This window comes from Mus pahari, chromosome 1 (assembly GCF_900095145.1).
Source record: "Mus pahari chromosome 1, PAHARI_EIJ_v1.1, whole genome shotgun sequence".
Lineage (NCBI taxonomy): Eukaryota > Metazoa > Chordata > Mammalia > Rodentia > Muridae > Mus > Mus pahari.
Genome location: NC_034590.1, coordinates 171,414,030 through 171,429,498, shown reverse-complemented (window position 1 = coordinate 171,429,498; position 15,469 = coordinate 171,414,030).

Genomic DNA, 15,469 nt, shown 5'->3' with positions numbered 1-15,469 from the left:
ACACATGTGAAAATAAAAGTAATAAAAATGTATCCTGGCTCCTCACTGGTCTCTTGCCACTGTCCAGAAGCTATTATGGAAAACACACATGTGTGAACTCACTGAATGTGGCTACCATTGCCTTTATTTTGTTGATGTTGAAAAGGAGGCTCAATAAGGTGAGTTCCCTGTTCAGGGAAGCATAGATGGCATAGAGCAGAGTTTCAGGTCTGCACAAGATGGTTTCCTTGTATCCTTGCGCTTGGCTACCTTGCTGTATGACCTCGACGAGACTCTGTGATGTACTGTGTAAGTCATTGTGCTAATCATTTGTGGGGTGCCCCATTAGGGGCCGTGTGACCACTGAAGTGTAACATTCACTGGGCAATCAGGATGGGGTATAGGTGACTGGAGTTTAGGAATAAACTGGAATCTAGCTTTCAAAACAAGAGTGAACAAGAGAGGGAAGGTGGGGGTGGGGAATGTTTAAGGAGAACCTCCAGGCAGGCAGACCTTAAGATCTGATTGAACTGGAGAGATGGTTAATCTTGGTGGCTATCTGGATTTGACTTAGAATCATGGAGGAGGTTGAGAAACATGCCTAGGTATGTCCGTGGTGATGTACCAGAGACCATTCATTGGCTGAGTAGGAAAGACTCGTTCTGCATGAAGATGGCACCATCCCATAGGTTGTAGGAAGGATGTAATAAATGAGACAATGGGAGAAAGTCAGCTGAGTACTGACACTAACCTCATTCTGCTGCCCGATCTCTGCAGATGAGCAAGCAGCCTCACATTTGTGTTGCCATGGTGCTTCCCGTGTGCACATTTTCCTCACCATGATGGACCGCACCTGCTCAAACCGTGAACCAGAATAACCTCCCTTCTCTTATATTTCTTCTCATCGGGTATTTGTACACAATGAAAAGTAACTGATACAGATAAGAAAAGCATGAGCTACAAAACATGAAAGCCATTTCAGCCCCAGATTCTCTTCTCCCAGTCTGTAAATTAGAAGGGACAACTAAAGGGGTGGCCCAAGCACTAACTAACACAAAGCATGCCAGCTGTCTGGAGTGATGTCTGGCACACAGCAGGCCCCCGACAATGGAAGCCCCAATTACTGGGAGAGAAAAGATGGGTTGTGAGGCCCACTTGGTGCTCTTGAGACTTGCATGCTGGAAGAACAGCTAAAGATAGGGGTAGTGGTGGCACTGCACTGTCACCAGACAGGCTAGTCACAAGGCGGCATTAGATGCCTGGCAAAAGTGCTGAGGAAGGTATGTGGACTTTGAGGACCTCAGCAACACAGCCTTACTGGTTGCATGGAAGTTATGCCTCTCTCTTGGAAGAGTGGAGCAGCAGACAGAACGCAATGATCCAAAGAGATGGGGAGAAATGGTCTCTAGAGCTTGGGAAAAGGAAACTGATAGACAAACCTGATCGCCCTGATCAAACTCTGTGTACCCTGAGAAGGACTCCATCAAATACAGGCTTCAATTGTAACCACACTGCCCCCACTTTTTGCTTTGTTTTGGCTGTGTAGGTTTCAACGAGACAATCAAGGATTTTTCTTCCTCTGAATTGGGGGTTAAATAACAACAGCAACAAACGTCTACAAAGCCGAAGGACATAATTGCCTAGGTGGGACCTCAGTCTGGCAAACTGCTTATTATATCAGGTGTAAGATGACCTGAGGAGATGGCTTAGTGTAGAGCTTTCTGTGTAAACATGGCACCTTAGTTTGTATCCCTAGCACCCATGTAAAAGCCAGGTGTGGTAATGTACATATGTAGCCTAGTGCTGTGGTGAGGGAGACAGGGGATCCTCAGGGCTTGCTCTCCAGCGAGTATACTTGAGAACACTAACTCTGGGTTTAATGAGAGACCCTGCTTAAAACACAATAAAACAAAATCAACAAAAATGGCAAAAAGTTATAGCAGAAGATACTTGGAATCAACCTCTGGCCACTACCCCATACACACACACACACACACACACACACACACACACACACACCTGCACAGACACATAGCTGAACACACGCACACATACATACATACACACAAACACAAAATTAAAAATAATAATGAATAAATTATATTTTCCCATAAGATCCATCTAAACTCTCAGTAATTGCCTATGCAGTGCTAGTTCTCGGTCAACTGGACGATGCACTTTAGAAGTCAGGCTGGGGCTGGCTCGAAGATCTCGTGCAACTTCAGGAATTAAGGAAATGGAGATTCAGAGAAGTAAAGAAACTTGGCCAAGGTCTGGCATGAGGAAGTGCCTACAGCCAGGCCTTTGGTGTTCCTATCTCACCACCTTGAGCAGGCCACGTGTGCAGACCAGGATTCCACCCAGACCTATGGAAACAGGGATCTAAGTGGGAGCTTAAACAACTTTCTTTCTATTATCCACCTCTTGGTCAAAGTGGTAGAATATAGTCCATAGCCTAAAAGATACTTGCAGAGTATCAGTAAAATGTGTTCATTTGTCATTTGTAGATTGTTTTATTTTTAGATTAATGAAGATCCAAATTAAACCACGAGAACGCAATCATCCTGATAGTCCTTAACACATTTGCTCATTATCACTTCATTTATATTTATGATGAACAGATGGTCCCAGTGTCATATTTCAATGTGTATCATATCCAGCTAAGAGGAAATATCTCATATTAGCTTCACTTATCAAAATATTTGTACTTAACAACAACAGAAAATCTGAGCTTATGTACTATCTTGTCACTGTGTCGTAGCTACCATTTAGAGAAGACCATTTAAATTAGATATGTTGAGAAAGAATTTGTGGCTCCTCATTACTGAACGAATGAACTGAACTTGTAACAATAATTATGGGTTAGTCTTAAGGAAAGGATCATTAAGCTTGAATGAAGAAGGGGAAAACAGCAATTAATCTGTTGTTTTGTGGCAGGCTCAGAATTTTTGATTTAATCTTTTTGCAGAGAATGCCACTGTTGGAAGGGAAGGCAGTAGGTGCTGATACTGAAGGGTGAGGATCTCATGATACACTAGGCATGCTCACCAAACCTAATCCTGCCAGCCTATGACTTTTTCTAAAGATGGCTGCAACGAGAAGGGAGACCCAACAAGCCTGATTGCAGAGGTAACTGATGAGGTCTCCAGGGTTGCTTCTGGAATGCTCTATAGCATGCCTGAGGATGCAGAGAGAACCAAAGGAGAGAGAGAATGTGGGAACCCTTTTCCTATAAACAACAGCACTATGTTAATCTGTGACTCCTTTCTCCAAATAAGTGGTTGATACAGGAAGCATAGGATGAGCATCTTGTCTAAGAGGAATTCATAGTCTGGTATGAAGGCCAGCCATGATAACAAAAGGTCCCAGTGTCAAACAGAAGACAGCAATGTGTTCATGGGGCCAAAGAGCCTTCTCTGTGTGGGGACCAGGAAGAGTCTGTAAATTGGGTGTTCCTGGCTGGGTATGATGGTACCTGCTTGTAGTCCTAGTACTTGGGAGGTTGAAGCAGGATGATCTTGAGTTCCAGGCTGGCTTGGATTACATAACAAGATCTTGCTACATTCCTCAAGTCCCCACCAAAGGAGGTAATTATTGACCAAGCTTCTAAAGGCTGAGGTCCAGTGATTGGCTATAGGCATGGGCTTGAAAAACATTCTGTCAGGATGTATTTTGTTGGACCCTTCAGGAGCTCAGTTTTAGTATCATGCAGATAGACTGAGCTTTAGTTCTGTTTGATAGATGTGTGCACTTGAACAAGTTATGTATTCTTATGGGTCTACAAACTCAGACCCATAGCTGTATCTGTTTCCTAAGAGTATTGTGACATTTGACACAGTTCCTGGAACATAGTGCATGCTCAGCTAATGTTAACTATTAAAAACACTCCAGGCTGAGAGGAAGACACCAACAAAAGCTCTGGGGGCATAAAGTGTGGCATTTTATATATTTCAGGGGCATAAAACACTAGTGATTGCTTATAACTATCTAATCGGAAAGCCAGAAAAAGTAAAATAGTCAATGGTATTACAAAGTTGTTAAAATCGACACCGAAGACTATCCAAACATGTAACTTACCAGCAATTTGTACAGAAAACCAAATCAGTCAGAACTGGATTTCATCTGAGGAAGGAGAATGCTGGGTCCGGACTTCATCGAGAGGGGCCTCCTGAGAATGATCATCTGGTACAGCCACCAGACCAATAGAAACAAATGGTTCTGGCATCAAACTCCAATGAATGTAGCTCCCATGGCCTTCTGAGCACAGGCCTCCCTGGGTCCCTTACTGACACACTGGGCTTATCTGCTGCCTAAAAGGCACTGATGAAGGTAAGTAAATGCCTCATGCAGAAAACAGCAAGAATATTTTGAAAAGTTAGTTTGAGGAAAATATCACATATTGGTAAAAAGACAAAAATTGACAAGATGTATGTGAAAAGTTGGTGGTGGCAATTTGCTGTTCTTTCAGGGCGCTTCTGCAGACACAGGCATATTTTGCCTGTGAATGGATCAGTGAGTCAAGGCTCTCTGCTTGCCAAGTTGATCATCATGTTCTTTTATAGTGAAATAGCAATTCACTGGGCTGGAGAGGAGAGGGACGTCTTGAGCTCTCACTCACTCACGGATGTTTCAGAGAAGGAGCTAGACAGGATGTTTGTTACAGATTGCTGAGCTGAGACACTCCCCTCTAACATAATACCTTATACCTAGATTTTTTCCCTTGGGTTGAGTCTCTTCTTAGCAGGCTCCTGGTCTCATGAGTTTAGACCCTTGTAAGCCAGACTCATGTTCTGAATTCCACAATGAGCCCAGTCTCCACTGTTGAGCTGAAACTCATGCAATATGTTAGCCTAAATATTCCAAAGAACAAACCTTAATCTGGGTAGGGACTCTGCAGAGTATCCTGATGAGGAAGTCTCAGTGATTTATGTGCTCAGCACACCCTGAAGCATCCCCAGCCAAAAGATCATTTCTGGGGGCTTTGTGCTTATATACAGCACCTCCTTCTTGAAGGTGGTGACATCCTGAGCATCACCAGAGGACATCAATGCAAAGCAAATGCCCTGTGAAGTTACATGGGAACTGCATGTCTCAAACTCAGATGAGCAAGGTTGTGTGAAAGGAGGGAATTCTAAGATGTTCTCCTAGGCAAAGCTGGTGCCAGGGTAGAGGAAGGAGGCAGCTGCTTGTGGACGTTGTACATCGTGGTGCGGAGCCTAGTGCGCACCACGATGTACAACGTCCACAAGCAGGGGGGAGGGGGGGGGAGGGGGAGGGGGAGAGGGGAGGAGGGAGAGGGGAGGAGGGAGAGGGAGAGGGAGAGGGAGAGGGGAGGGGGTAGGGGAGGGGGAGAGATTCCCCTGCATTGAGCAGAGGAAGCCTCACTGATACTTGTGTCACCTTGGGCTGTTCCTTTGACTAACCTCTGCCTTCACCCTCTCATCTTTAAAAAGAATGCAAATATGCATATGTGAGGTTTTATGGGTAATTTATTAGCAGAGATCAAATATGGAAAGTGCAACCCTGGAGCTAGGAGGCTGACAGATGTGGGAGAGGAGGACTGTGTCCTGAGGTACAGATGTGAGGAAATGAGGCAAGGAAAACTGGGGAAGAGATGGGTGGAAGAAAGAGGGAGAAACTTCTGACATAGGGAAAATCTCAAGTGCTTAAAGGCTTGGTTCTCAGCAAGGTGCTATTGGGAGGTTGGGACTCCACTGGGGTTGTGGTCTCCTAGGAAGCCACAAGACCCCAGCCCTTTCATTTCTCTCTTTGGCCTTGCGATGAGTTGCTTTGCTCTACACTGACTTCCTCACTATGACCACAGTGAGGACCTTTGACCACAGGCCCAAAAGCAACTCCTACAACTGTGAGTCAAATGAAATCCTTTGCTTTATAAATCTGTTACTTTCACATGTTTTAAGCTGACTAAGAGTAGGAAGAACTCCCAAAGGAAGATTCCTTTCAAAGAATTTTCTAGATCTTGGAGAAGCATTTGGATCAAAAGACTCTTTTACTTTCCAGTCTTTGTTCTGGTTCTTGCTTGGGTGGAATATTTAGGTAGAGCCTGGATGGGCAACTTCACGCACAAGTGGTTGCCAAACATTAGTTCCCATGACTGAGATGTCAGAACATACTGAATTCTTTTTATTGCAAACCACCAATTATGCAGAAAATAACAACAGACTAAAATTCAGCTCAGTTCAATTCAGCAAAGCATTGTTAAGTATCTATCGTGTGCCCTAGAGTTTGATGGGGGGGGGAACTTAATTATCCCTGCCTCAGTTTACCCACTTAGTAAATCAAGCAGGGAGCAAATGACTTCAAAATATCTCAGTGCTTCTTTCATTTCTAGTTCTAAATAAAGATGAAAATCCCAGGAAGCGAGAATAAATTTACTTATGAAAAGAATTATCTAAAAGAAAACTTAAATCAATGTGTATATAGTATGAGCAACTAGCTTAATTTTGATTTCAAAACCATAGCTGTTGCAGAGGTTGGTAGGTCTGGACACAGCATACATCTGGGTGGCTGGTGTGAAAGGTGTTTCAGATTTGGCTGTCAGAATGTAGCCTCCAAGTAAACCTCAGAACTCACACATCTTTGAATTACTAGAGGAAGCTTCAGGGAGTGGGTGTTAGCTGCCTTTCCCTCTGGGATCATGTGACCCAGCCTCTTTTCCACTTGAGTTATTAAAGGTGAGGTTTTTCTATTTTGGTCTGATGGGGATGTTTCTATGTTTGGTGACTGTAATCACAGATGGACTGAGAGGATCCATTCCCATTCAGCTGCTTATGAACAAGCACAATTAGAAGCTGACAGTGAGGATGCTTCTCAAGAATTATCACATTTAGTGTGATTCCCCTAGCAAAAACAGAAGTGAGCTCAGGAGGTTTTTCAATTTACACAAAGAGCCCTAGGGTCTCATCACAGCCACTGCCCAGCCAATATTTCTGAGTAAACTTCAATAGGAAAAACAGATTGAAAACTCCTGAGGGATAGTTAAATTTTGTTTACACACATGCACACACACACACACACACACACACACACACACACACACACACACACACCATTTATGAACTCACAGCTCATACTACACAGATTTAAATAAATAAGAAAAGAGGAAGGGTCCTATAGTCACCACAGTATTTGTGATGTGCCAAGCACAGAAGTTTACAAGATATAGGGGAAGGAGTGAAGACAATTATGCATACACACACACACACACACACACATATTATATGAACTCTATATTTATACATATATACACATATGTATATATGTTTGCATTATTATATATATATATATATATATATATATATATATATATATATGCATATGAATTGTGGACATGGTCTTTTTTCTTGTGCATTCATGAATTCCAGTGCCAGGATGTCATGTGTTCATAAATACCATGCATCAGCAGATACATTTCCATATTCCCATATATGCACCCCCATACATAACCGTGTCTAATGGGCTCTGATTTAATACAACAATCCCAAGAACTGTTGCTAGACAAATTGCTTTAGTTTGGTTTAGGAGGAAGGACATATGTTCAGAGGAGACAAAATACTGATCCACACTGCCCTGCTCAAGCACTGGATGATACTGGGACAGGATCTTCACTCAGTTTCCATGCCCCTCTGCCTTTACATAGGCATAGAAGAGATAAGAAATGGATGCAGAGTATATCAGTTCTACTAGTGTGTGTCATGCCCTTTGCTGTGTTTATTTGTTCTCTGCACAGTGTACACAATGGGGAGTACAAAGTTGGGTGAACACAATGGGGTGGCTTATTATTATTGTCTGTTCAGTATTCTTTGGGATATTTCCTCCAAAGGGAATTCCATACTTCTGTTGCTCTGCTTGTTTTAGCAAGAACTGACTCCAGGGTCCTACTACTTGTGGGTGGAATCTTTCCTTGATTACCCAATTAGAATGAACTGTATATCCAGAGCCACTTATGATTGGTTCAGAAATGAGCATGTGGTTTCAAATCAGAGTCTGTCCTAGGATTTTTTTTTTTTCACCAGAAGCTGCGATAGAAATATTTAACATTTTTCCCTCTGGAATTGCCACAGGAGAAGCAGTATGGATGATGGAAAAAAAATAGAAAATGAACAGGTGCATGGCTTCATCAGAACTCTGGATCCAGCACCACCACCCTTCATGAACAAGTTGTCATAGGCAGTAATGAGCCTACTTAAATCTTTCATATGATTTAGGCTGAGGAATGAGCTTAGTTGGTAATGTGCTTGTGGGTCTGAATCCTCATAACCCATGTACCAAGCCTGGTGGTGGTGGTGCATGCTTGTAATCCCTGTTCTGAGGAGGCAGAGACAGGCTGACCCGTGGAGATCGCTGGCCAGCCAGCCTGGTGGAATCAGTGAGCTCCAGGTTTAGTAAGACACGTCAGAAACCAACACGGAGGGTGACCGAGGAAGACAATTGATGTTGCACATATTCCCACACTAGTACATGCTCACTCACATACACAATGCATTCACTCATTCACACACACACACACACACACACACACACACACACACACACACACACCCCACATGTATAAGACCTCAGTGCAATTTGAAAGCTTTGAGAGATAATGAAAACAAGACAGATTAAAAACCAATTGGTGAATATGTAAATCTATAATTTCAAACTCTGGCAAGTTGTGATAATCACAGAGGCCAAAGATTTGATTCAGACAAAAACACTATTGTCAGGATAGTTAATAAACATTATGGTGAACCATGAAGCAAGGGTGTGATGGTCGTTTGAATAAGAAATATCTCCTATAGGCCCAGGTATTTGAATACTTGGTCTGCAGTTGGTGGCTTTGTTTGGGGGGGTGGTTATAGAATTTTAAAGATGTGAAACCTCAGACAGCAGATGCTGGCGAGGTTGTGGAGAAAGAGGAACACTCCTCCATTGCTGGTGGGATTGCAAGCTTGTACAACCACTCTGGATATCAGTCTGGCGGTTCCTCAGAAAATTGGACATAGTACTACCGGAGGACCCAACAATACCTCTTCTGGGCATATACCCAGAAGATCTTCCAACTGCTAATAAGGACACATGCTCCACTATGTTCATAGCAGCTTTATTTATAATAGCCAGAAGCTGGAAAGAACCCAGATGTCCCTCAATAGAGGAATGGGTACAGAAACTGTGGTACATTTACACAATTGCTCAGCTATTAAAAACAATGAATTTATGAAGTTCTTGGGCAAATGGATGCATCTGGAGGATACCATCCTTAGCGAGGTAACCCAATCACAAAAGAAGTTACTAGATATGCACTCACTGATAAGCGGATATTAGCCCAGAAACTTAGAATACCCAAGATACATTATGCAAAACAGAAGAAAACCAAGAAGGATGACCATTGTGTGGATACTTCATTCCTCCTTAGAATAAGGAACAAAATACCCATGAAAGGATATAGGTACAGAGACAAAATTTAGAGCTAAGATGAAAGGATGGACTATCCAGAGACTACCCCATCCGGGAATCCATCCCAGATACTAATGCACATGCCTGCAAGATTCTGCTGAAGGGACCCTGATATAGCGGCCACTTGTGAGGCTATGCCAGTGCCTGACAAACACAGAAGTGGATGCTCACAGTCAGCTATTGGATGGAACACAGGGCCCCCAATGGAGGAGCTAGAGAAAGTACCCAAGGAGTTGTAGGGGGCTGCAACCCTGTAGGTGCAACAACAATATGAACTAACCAGTACCCCCGAGCTCGAGTCTCTAGCTGCATATGTAGCAGAAGATGGCCTAATCAGCTATCATTGGGAAGAGAGGCCCCTTGGTCTTATAAACTTTATATGACCCAGCACAGGGGAAGGCCAGGGCCAAGTAGTGGGAGTGGGTGAGTAAGGGAACAGGGGTGAAGGTGGGGTATAGGGAACTTTCGGGATAGCATTTGAAATGTAAATAAAGAAAATAATAATAAATTAAAAAATGGAAAAAAATTAAAAAAGAAAAAAATTATAGAGATAACTATGAAATTCTTGAAGATTTTATTTAGTGTTCTTTATAAAAATGATATCATCAGGAATTAAAAAAAAAAGATGTGAAACCTCTGTCATAGGGTGACTATGAGGTTTATAGCCTTGTCCCAATTCTAGCTCTCCCCCTGTTGCTTCCTGTGTGGGGTTGAGATGAGATTGCTTAGGTTCATGCTCTGCTATGCCTCCCTGATCATTCTCTCTGGAATTGTCAGCTCAAATCAATTCTTTCTACTTTCGATCCTGCTGTTTTATCACAGCAGCAGCCAACAACAAGAACAACAAAAATAACTAAAATAGGGCTAAAAATAACGATATTGGTCTTGACAATAGCAACAATATCAAAATGGTAGTAGCTGATATTGTTAGACTCTGTGAAGATTAGCTGCTGCTGTAAATGACCTCATTTAATTTACACAAAATCCACGGGGCAGGAATTATTATTCTGTGTTGTACTGCTGAGGGTTTAAGGACAAACAAATCGCTTGCCCAACAGCTAGAGCCTAGCACTGTATAGTCAAGCCAGGCTAGAATCAGAGATTGAATACAAAAGCCCTGGTCTCTTATTTTCAGGGTGCACTGCCAGTACAGAGGGGATTCATATTCCAGATCAGGAAGTGCAGTTCTAAAATTTCCCATACCAGGAACAGAAGGGACACTCTGAAAGTAAAGAGGGTTTATACCAATGCTCTATTTTAGTCTGTTGGAATAAAGCACTCTGGTACCAGCATTCCTACACGCACCAGCCTCAGCTCCTGCCCACAGGTCATCAGGCCCTCAGCCATCACCACCTACAGACAAAGCACAGAACACAAACAACATACTGGTTGAACAGAGATTTCATTTCCCCTTGCTCCTGCTTTGGCCTTCCCCTTCACTTCCACCTCTCTGAATCACCCCTTATTTCTCATTCCTTACATCTTATTTCTTTTCCTGACTGGAGCTAAGTTGGAAATGGAAGCTTTAAAGGTGGACAGTTAGACAATAAATCCCCTTGGCTTACTGGCCACTTGACCTGTCACCTGCTAGTAGACTTTCCGTGAGTTACTATGTGTGAATTACATACGAGCTGGATGTGAAAATCCAGTTCTATCAAATGCAGAGCTTTCCCTGTCCCTGCCTGTCCCCCCCACCCCCGACCCCATTCATTGCTCTCATTCACTCTTATTCCCCTCTCCTCCACCCCTTCCAGGCTTGACAAAAGCAGATTCTTCAAAATTGTCCTTCTGGGACTGTCTGTTTCATTTTGAACTTTACACCAAATGCTATTTTTGACAGTTGAGCTTTTCAGCATGCTTGATACAAATATTTTAATATCCTGTTACCTGAGCTGAGGGAGAGATAGAGTTTTACACCAGACACCTACATCAGCAAGGGAATAATTTTCTGGTGACTGATTTAAAGGTATAGTAATAGTCAAATGGCTAATGAGCTAACCATGCTGGGGAGGGCAAAGGTCAGCAGAGAAAGCCAACCCTGTATGTCAGCTGGAATATTGAGACCAGAGTGTAAGAAGAAATGCTGCTTGTCAGGCAGTATAAATTTCACCCTGAGCTTTTTCTCAAGAGGATCATAGGAAAGAAAGTTGCTTGACATCCAAAAAGTCCTCTTGGGATGTAGGAATAGTGGGAGGAGAAGGCAGCCTGGGAGATAGGAAAGGAAGGCTCACCAGAGTTGCTATGTTACATGAGACAGAATGTTGAGTGTTGAGTGTTGTCACGGAAGATGTGTGCCTGGCCAGCTGCGGAGAACAACAGATATCAAAGTATTGTATATGACTTCAGGTTGGTATGCTCAGCAAACAAGAAACTGATGGAGAGTCAGTTGTGGGAGGTAGTAGTGGCAGAGCTGGGCCCCTCTGAAACTGCAACCAACTACAGCAACAACAGGAGCATCATCTAGAATAGTATTAGACATTTTCTCTCTTTTTTTGCAAAAGTTATTGTGTTAGCCACTAGCCAAATGTAGCTACTGAGCACTTGGAAGCTGCTAGCATGCCAGAAGAACTGAGTTTTTTATTACTTACTGATTTGATCTTGAGTAGTTATGTGGATGGTAGTTACTACAAACTCAACTCTTGGAAACTTACCTTACACAGTGGGTCCACAACTTTCTGTGACTCAGCTTCCCACACATTTCTTTCTTTTCCCTGCCAGATTCTATTCTATCCTCTGCAAGTCTTTTTTATGCTTCAAGTCCCATTTATCATTTTCTCTCTGTTTGTTGCTTGTGCAGACCTTCTTCTCCTTCAGCATGTTTTTTGCTTGTAATTGGTGTACAACCACGATGGATTTTGATTTTACAGTTTCCAGTGGTCAGGAATCTGTGGTTCACATTCAGTCATGTCAAGTATGTTACAGACTCACATAGTGAGGCTGTACACTGTGATTCCCCCCATCTCCAGGGAACCGTGGGAATGCTGGAATGAGAATGGGGTGATAGGGTTACTCCTCAGACATCATCCACTGTGTTAGCCTTATCAGGGTAGAAAGGCACCTATGAGAACTTGCTAATTTGACTCTGCTGGCCAACCATTAAGTCCCAGAGATTCATATGTCTCCTTCTCCATTGCTGGGGTTATAAGCACACACCACCATGCCTGACTTGTTTTTGTTTGTTACATGGGACCTGGGGCTCAAACCCAGGTCCTAATGCTTGCATTGCAAAACACTTCACTTGCTGAGTTATCTTCCAGATCCCTGGCTTTGTCTTATTCAAGTTCTGACTGTGGTAGGACACATTTCTAAACTCATGCTTGATGGAAAGAATCTAGCTTTAGCTAGATCCAGCAACACTGGCCTTTGGTAGGTCTTGCCTGGCACATAGCAAAGGCCAAGGGAATCTTATCTACAGATCCTAGAAGGGGCCAAGAGAGTTACTTTACCCTCCTCCCTGGATCTATCCTTTATCTGAGACCTAGAGAGTAGCAGCCAGAGGGAGGAAGTCCTTTGAAACTTGATCTAGTAGCAATTGAGACAAATTAAAGGAAGTGTTACTTTGCAGTGTAGAAAGTGACCTAAGGGAATGCTACATTCCAAAAGCAAAGGGCTGAGAATACACACAGATTAAAAATACAAGTAACATAGTTATAAATTATGTCTATGAAAATAGTCCAAATGGCCAGCAATATGGGAACAGTTAAACAAATTATGATAAATTAACATCATTCAGTGATGACATGAAAACTAAACAATGTACAAAACATTTTGATCCAAGATTGTAAGAAAAAAAGAGAAACAACCAGGATATTAACTAACACTTAAATATGAAAAGATTACATATTTGTAAAATTGTATATATATGAAATAGAACACAGAAAATACTTAGTTCTGAGACGATTTTTTCCCTCTAGAAGTCCTTCAGTGTTGTTATAAAACTTGTTATACAAAATAGTAATAAAAGTTGAAATGAAATGACCAAGGTAATAATAGTTGATGTCATCTGAGTGCTTGCTGCACAGCTGCCCGTGTGCTCACCGCTCTCCAGGGTGGTCCCAGTTATTAGCCTTAATTAGCAGATGAGGAAACAGAGGTTCCAGGAGGTCAGCTAACTTGTCCCATCAGTGAAGGATTTTCACGTGGGTCTCTAGTTCTTGCACTGGGACAAAGTGTATGAAACTTGAAAGTGTTTTTATACCATGACAATTTGAAAACTCTCCAATCCAACCAGCTCCCCTCCTCCCAATGAATCAGTCCTCATTCAAAGGGAAAGGTGATATCTGACTGACAGAGTGTCCTTGCAAGGTGAAATCACGCTTAGTTTATTATCAGATCTAGCATTCTGAACAGTTAAAGCTTATTCTTTGACTCCTATGGTATGTGGTCATCTTTGCAAAACTATAGAAAAAATTTCACCAATAGCATTAGAAAAACAATTCCTATAATTTATGTGCAAAATGTTGTGTTGAGTATGATTGCATGTTCTCTGTACTGTTGGATCCAGAGCCTGTATGATTTCTTTTTGTGTTGTTTTTGTTGCTTTGGTGGTGAGAACAGGGTTTCAAATAGCCCAAGCTAACATTTGAACACTACCAAGCTGAGGATGGTCTTGAACTTCTGATCTTCCTACCTTCACCTTCTGAGTGCTGAATTATAAGTGTGAGCTATCACATCTGGTTTATGCAGTGCTAGGATTGAACCCAGACCCCCAGGCATGCTACATAAACACTCGACTAAGCTATATCCTAGCTGCCCACGTGAATCTTTAAAAAGCCTTGCCCATAGCTTTTGCTATTAAATATTCTGCCTCTTTCCTACAAAGACAGACGGACTATCCTGGAAGTTCACAGCTCTTAGGAACAATGGGAAGAAAGGAAGAAAAGAAGAGTGAGTTATAAGAAGGAATGCTCTCAGCTATAGGATAATAAATTCCATGAATCATGAACTGAGGGATGCCTCTCAATAACAAGGTAGTAGTGGTTGATTACTGAGCTCAGTTTGGTTCACTGTCCTGAGGTGTGCTCAGTAAGGGCCAGGCTTGATTTCTCAAAAGTTATCATGGCCATGTGAAAGTAGGTCTCAATCCAAGCAGGGCTTGCAGTGAGAGTCACACCCAGGGAACCCTAAGGGTCCATTGGATCAGGTTTCCACTGGAGCAATGGTGTGGATTCTTTAAGCAAGTGGATCTGAATGCTTTGAGCAATGGGTAACTTGAAATGCAATTGAGAGATTTTTCTCAAAAGATCATTCTACCAGTACATATAAGTTTTAAGTATGATTTCTTTTTAAATTAAGTTAGTTGAAGTGGGGATGTCTATGTACAGACTATGCAGGGGGTATTTATGAGACAGACAGGGGTACATGATAGCATCTTGAGCCTGGAACTTCTTACCTTTTAGCCCAGCCAACTAACTTTTGATGATATTCTTGAAATAGCATCCATGGCCATTTTCTTCCATCCCAAGCTCGCATCAGGACCTCACTGTGACAACTCTGGACCATATGTCACTTGATCAGGGTAATGCAGAATAATTACTGGCTCACGGCTTCATTACATCACTGTAATCGGTGGCGGGTCAGTGTTTCCTTATAGTTGCTCTGAAAATTGAGCTGACATGGATACTGTGATAGGAATGAGGGTGCAGTGCCCCATGCAAATGGCCGAAATTAGCGTCAGTCTGAGAGGCTCTGAAATGCAATCCGTGGCTCAGCCTAGGGCACCTGCTTCCACTCTCATTTTCCTTTGGATAAAATCAGATGATTGTCGAATAAATGAGTCCTTTAGCTTGCATTATGTCTCATAAAAGGTCATTGAAATGCCAAAGAATGTTAAATACCATGGAAATGTTCAGAGATTCACAGTCTGTATCACGCCACCTAATTGTTTCTAATGGTCGGTTCATGAGCACACCAGGGCCTGTGCAAGCCTCCCTCCGTTCTTCCTTTCTCTTCTCTTCTCTTCTCTTCTCTTCTCTTCTCTTCTCTTCTCTTCTCTTCTCTTCTCTTCTCTTCTCTTCTCTTCTCTTCTCTT